This window comes from Palaemon carinicauda, chromosome 22, assembly GCF_036898095.1.
Source record: "Palaemon carinicauda isolate YSFRI2023 chromosome 22, ASM3689809v2, whole genome shotgun sequence".
Taxonomy (NCBI): Eukaryota; Metazoa; Arthropoda; class Malacostraca; order Decapoda; family Palaemonidae; genus Palaemon; species Palaemon carinicauda.
Window position 1 is genome coordinate 116,987,222 of NC_090746.1, and position 7,500 is coordinate 116,994,721.

Below are 7,500 nucleotides of genomic sequence, written 5' to 3' on the forward strand. Positions count from 1 at the left end.
AGCATAAAGCCTTTACCCATATGGTTTTTATATCGTGGATTGCTCTGCATACATGTTGAGCATAAAGCCTTTACCCATATGGTTTTTACATCGTGGATTGCTCTGCATACATAGTGAGCATAAAGCCTTTACCCATATGGTTTTTACATCGTGGATTGCTCTGCATACATAGTGAGCATAAAGCCTTTACCCATATGGTTTTTACATCGTGAATTTCTCTGCATATATAGTGAGTATAAAGCCTTTACCCATATGGTTTTTACATCGTGGATTGCTCTGCATACATAGTGAGCATAATGCCTTTACCCATATGGTTTTTACATCGTGGAGTGCTCTGCATACATAGTGAGCATAAATCCTTTACCTATATGGTTTTTACATCGTGGATTGCTCTGCATACATGGTGAGCATAAAGCCTTTACCCATATGGTTTTTATTGCTCAGCATACATAGTGAGTATAAAGCCTTTACCCATATGGTTTTTACATCGTGGATTGCTCTGCATACATAGTGAGCATAATGACTTTACCCATATGGTTTTTACATCGTGGATTACTCAGCATACATAGTCAGTTAAAAGCCTTTATCCATTCGTAAGTATTTTTTTTTTTTCAGTTTCCTCGCCTTAGTCTAAGAGCCTAGTAATCTTCATCTCAAATGTAGTTAACGACCAGATTATGCATTCTTATGCCTTGGCAAGGAGGCTCTCTTCCTCTTAACTTTTTTTTTTTTTTTTTTTTTTTTTTTGAGAATAAACAAATGAGGAAAATACAAATTATGAATTTTCATAGTGAGTAATGTATGGTGAATGGAGGGGCTATTCATATACCACCAGATGTAAAGTGTATTACAGAATAAAGTGTTGTTTTTCTGGACAGTAGGAACTTGTGTTCCATACCACCTAAAGCTATTTTTTCTTCTTGAAATCTAGAGTAACATATTAGTGTGTGTGCGCGTGCGCGCGCGCGTGTATATGTGTGTTTATATTTTATATACAGTATATGAATAGTTTTAAATAATGTGTTTATATAAGTGAATTTATATGTATATATATTTATATACATATTTATTTTTATTTTTATATGAATATATGTATATGTATATATATATATATATATATATATATATATATATATATATATATATATATATAGTGAGAAAAGCAGGTATTAATACAAGATTAAGATATTATATACAGTATACAATATATGTAAATACGGTATATGCAGCCATACAACCACACACATTATACATACATATATATATATATATATATATATATATATATATATATATATATACGTATATATATGTATATATACACGAATATATGTGTGTGTTTGTATATATACTCACATAATTTGGTACTTCGATTTAAAAGTTTAGGAGCGAATTCGTGAACTGAAATGCTTGTAAGCTAAAGCTATTCTTCCCTTAAGAAATAAAGAAAATACATACTTTGATCCGCATGTCCTTAGATATATATAAACACCCAAATTTATAGGTTTGTAATTTAATTTAGTGAACAAATTATAACCCCCAACATCACAAATGAACATAGATTGGTAATTCAGAATTAACAAAGCCAAGAGTCGTGGCTGGCGTTAATAAGAGGAGGTTACTCCTTGGAGGGAGAATCTCTCTCCATGAGAACTATTGGTAAAATATTTGCTCACAGATTGATATAATGCTTATAAACCAATTAAAATTTCCGTGCTCATAAACCAGTTAGCTCGTATTCAAAGTACTCGTAAACAAAGGCACTACTGTGTATGTATGTATGTGTATATATTACTTGGACATGTTACTATACGCTTGCAATGAATAGACAATATCTTAGTGGCGTAGAAAAAAAAAATCGAAGACAAATTCTCACCGGGCAAACTGAGATCCAGCTTATTTTTAGGGTACCTCAAAAACTGTTTTTTAACCCATTTATTATTATTGTTGACACGTATTTCCAATTACTTTATACGATACTCTCCATTAACTAACAAATATTGATAAATGAAAATTTAAAAATGCTTTGAAATTGAAAAATTTATGGTGAACGCCGATTATTACAAATCTAAGTTTCTGAGGGGATATCAAGCCTCGCAATGTAATCTGCTTTCAACAAGAGATGACGTTCCTGATAAATAGAGATCAATCCCGTTGCAAAAAATGGAATCGTAAGCTTTGTCGAAAAGGAAGAGGGCTTGTTATATCGGTCATGAATTTCTGTGAAGCCTTGTGAAAATTAATCATATTTTTATCATTTTAAAGATTCTTAAAGTTTTATTAGTTGATTTTGGAATATACAAATATTTTTATATATTTAAATGTTCACTCCGTATACTGTATATTAAATTGTAATTCCATCGCTCAGCCATGTAGTCCACAAGAACAATTGCGTAAAAAACGTGATTCGAATTGCAGTTTTCCTATTATCCTGAAAACCAACTAGAGCTCAGATTGTCCGGAGAGATGTTATCTGTGATTTGTTAACATATTAAGATATTGTCAATTCATTATATATCTATATATATATATATATATATATATATATATATATATATGAATGAAAGGTTTCTTTTGTATCACCATAATCAACACAGCTGTACTAACTGTACTAGCGAACAGACCAAAGTCTTCCACTATCACCAATCCCTAGTGGCCAGCGTAGTAATGAAAATAACCAAACCCTTGGCATGACTATGGACATGTCCGAGGTCTTTGTCCTGCAGTGTACTAGAAACGGCAGTATTTGTTTATATATATATATATATATATATATATATATATATATATATATATATATATATATATATATATATATAATGTATGTATTAGTTGTTAAATCATGAGCAACATGACCTTAGACTTTCCCTAATTACATGTTAGAATAACGCCTAATGAATTCCTAATCCTGCCGGGACATGAACTTAACATCAAGACCGATATAATGAATTAAGCTGCTGATCATCCAACTAACGCAATTCAGTACCGAACAGCCGAGAGGGTCCCTCAATTGCAGCATGCAAAGCAAATGCTTAAAGCAACACTGTCCTTATCATGGCTGCCCCCCACAATAACCCTTGACAAAAGAGGTTGACTTTTATCGGTTTCGAGACATTCCCGGTTGTTGATTCCCTTCGTGGGTTTCCCGGTGCTTGTCAGGCATCTCGGTATTATGCAGCGTTTTATTTGTGTGTGCTGACATGTATACAAATGTATTTTAATCCCTTCCTGAATTACAAAAGGTGTCTTATTGAATTATGTTTGCATTATCAGACTTGACATGTAATAATAGTACGCGGTTTTTAATGTATCAATTTTAAGCGATGGTATGTATATTGGAAATTTAATTAATTTTTGGTAAAAGTTTATCTTATTAACTATTGTATGTATACACATACCTACAGTAATTCATACACACACACAAATATGTATATGTACAGTATGTATGTATGTATGTATGTATGTATATATATTCACACACACACATATATATATATATATATATATATATATATATATATATATGTATATATATATGTGTGTGTGTGTGTGTGTAAATATAATTATTTTCTTAGGTGAAAATATTTTCTATATATAATGAGCAAGTGACTGGCTATATATGTATATATCTATCTATCTACATATATACTCTGTATATATATATATATATATATATATATATATATATATATTATATATTTATATATAGATATAGATATATATTTAGATATACAGATATAGATATATGGATATATATATATATATATATATATATTATATATATATATATATATATATATATATATATATATATATATATATATAACTTTCCGGTCAGAAAGGAAGAGGAAAGGAGAGGAAGTAGGCATACATTTTTGAGAGGGGGGTGCTTGTTTGAGCATATCTATCTAAATATTTAGCCGACATTTTTGACGGGTCGCGTACACTAGTATATCATATACAGGGGCCTGTGAATGTGTGTAGATATATTATATATAAGTGTAATGTAAAGTCATATGTATATATATCTATATATCTATCTATCTATATATATATATATATATGTATATATATGTATATATATATATATATGTATATATATATATATGTATATTTATATATATGTATATATTTGTATATATATATATTTATATATATATATATATATGTATATATATGTATATTTATATACATGTATATATGTATGTTTACATATGTGTGTATATATATATGTATATATGTAAGTTTATATATGTATACTGTATATATATATATATATATATATATATATATATATATATATATATATATATATATATTTATATTTATAATTTAAATGTTGAGATAAAAGTTATTTTTTCAAATAGAATTTTCTCCACTTCGACAGTAAGATGTGGGTGAAATTCGTTTTAGAAATTCTTCAGCCCTGCCAACATTCGAATCTATAGCCCAGAAACTAAAGAAATCAGGCATTGACTTGAACCACTCGTGGAAACGAGTTACTAGGCCTTGGCTTTACCAAAACCTCTAAGAGATCGAATTTTCTTTTTTCCCATATTGAAGTCAGTGCCATGGTGCCTCCTATTTTGTATGAATATCCCTCAAACGCACTTACATACATACATAAAAATACATTATATGATAAAGTTTATGTGTATATATATATATATATATATATATTATATATATATATATATATATATATATATGTGTGTGTGTGTGTGTATATATAAATGGCTACTATAGTGTTAATCAGGCTGGCCTATCCTTCGCATGGACGGCTAAATAGTTCCGTTTTTCCATTTTGTCTTGTGAGATTCAGCCGGTAACTGGGAAGGTGACCTGCATATATATATATATATATATATAGAGAGAGAGAGAGATGAGAGGAGAGAGAGAGAGAGGAGAGACGAGACGAGAGAGAGAGAGAGGAGAGAGAGATGAGAGAGAGAAGAGAGAGAGAGAGGAGAGAGAGAGAGAGAATCTTAGTTTCGAGAAAGACCATTTCTGGTATACAAAATCAGTGGACGGGAAATAGATATAATTTATTTATCAATGCTAGAGGCAGTCATAAAGAACTAATATTGAACGAAAATTAAAGAAGGGAAAACTGAAAAAGTATCCATTATGGCGAGTAGAACCTTCATCAGAAAAATTTTGGACTCACGTGTGAGTAAAGTCATAATATGACGTGTTTTAAAATATATATAAAACATATCTCAAGATTTATTCAACGCCTTTTGCATCTTGTTTTTCAAGTAGGTGAAACTTTTCTGTAGTAAAGAGTAGAACAAATATATATTTTATAAGATAAGATACTTTCGCCTTCGTCGTATTGTTATCGATTATGGACGAGCCGAGGTTAGATGTTGAGAAATCTCTCAGGCTAAAAAGAAACGACCTCTAGTCGAAGTGAACGCAGAATTTGGTTACCAAATTAAACCGTAATGATGGTTGAGATTTTAGTTTCATGAACCTTTATCCTCATCTCTCAAAGACTCGTCCTTTCTTGCACTCAACGTGTTTTTGTAAAGATCCCACTCAACGTGTTTTCGTAACGATGGCACTCATCGTTTTTTCATTAAGATCTCACTTAAGATATTTTCGTAACGATTGCACTCGACATATTTTCGTAACGATCACACTCAACGCATTCTTGTAATGATCGTACTCAACGTTCTTCGTAACAATTGCACTCAGTTTCTCATAACAATCGCACTCAATGTTTTCCGTAATGATCGCATTCAACGTTTTTTTTTTTAGTAACCATCACACTCAAAACGTTTTTCTTAATGATCGCACTTAACATTTTTTCGTAACGATCACACTCGGTTTCTCATAACGATCGCAATCAGTTTCTCATAACGATCGCACTCAGGTTTTCGTAACAATCACATTCAACATTCCACATATTGATCGCACTCATCGTTTCTCTTGATGATTGCACTCAACGTTTCTCATAACGATCTTGCTTAAAGATTTTCTTAATGCTCCTAATAAATAAAAAGAAAAGAAAGCATATCCCCCATAAAATAATGACAGACTGATTTTATAATGGAGGTTGATGTCAAGGTGTCAGGAATAAGAAAAGGCTATAGCATATAAGAGCAAATAGTAGGAAGGCTAGTTAATAGCAGTAAACTTGTAGGAAAAGAGGGGGGGGGGGGGGCGGTTTATTTCACAGCATCTTTATCGACACCATTGATTAGGGGAATAACCTTAGTATATTTAACGTAATCTTTTTATTATTACGTTACATTAGATCACATGCACGATTTTCCTTGTCAACATAAAACTATTAATGCTGGGTGATGAAAACAATATTTTTTTTTTTAATCATGTTTAATAGATGAATAATATAAATGATCTGGAATTGATATCATGGAGAAGATTACATTAGATTAAAAAGATACTAATTACTCATTTAAACCCTGATGGGGACTGAATATAATAAGGCTAATTACAGAGTGGTTTTTTTTATTATACGTTTTTACCATCACAATAATACAATGTGTTTATCTGTTCTGATATTCAAAATGTTGAAGAGCCACACGTTTAGAAAGAGAGAGGTATTTTGAAAGGAGTAAAGGCCTTTTGGAAGCGTCCTTGCTTGGCGCTCTCCAGGCTGGGGTTGGAGTCCTGCTCAAACGCATTAGTTTCTTTAGTTTCTACAACCTCACCATCCTTGTGAGCTAAGGAGGGGAGGTGTTGGTTGTTGGACCTTATAGGTCTACCTTTTGCGTCATCAGCAGCCCTTGCCTGTCCCTCCTTGGTTCTAGCTTGGGAGAAGAGGGGCCTTGGGCTGTGATCATTATGTAATATGGTCACTCTCTAAGGCATTGTCCTGCTTGCTAGGGCAATGTCACGGTCCCTTTTCTCTGGTATTCATGAGTGGCCTTTAAACCTTTAAAGGAAAAACACATTATTCTGCTTGCTATGGCAGCGTCACTGTCCCTTGCCTCTGCCATTCATGAGCGGCCTTTAAATCTTTAAAGGAAAAACATTATTATGACTATGATATTGTAGGTTATCGATCCTAGGGTTCTATGATTTACGATTTATGACGGAGGGACTTAAATTTAAATAATGAATTTATCGAACTTGAACCCAGAAATTTAAATAATGAATTTATCGAACTTGAACCCAGAAAGGGGGAAACGCCATATCGGTCAGTTTATGCGATGGAAAAAATGATAATCATAAGAAAATAAACGGTATTGACCCGACAGAAAAGGGGCTGTGCTGGAGAATTTATCCATATCTGCATTGCAATTATGATTGTTACTTAAAGGGAGGCCAGGGATTAAAAGATAGCATTTGCGAGTCTTAGTTTCCGTTGACTTGAAAATAACAATTTTAAGCGATGTTATGTATATTGGAAATTTAATTAATTTTTGGTAAAAGTTTATATTATTAACTATTGTATGTATACACATAACTACAGTAATTCATACACACACAAATATGTATATGTACAGTATATATGTATATATATATATA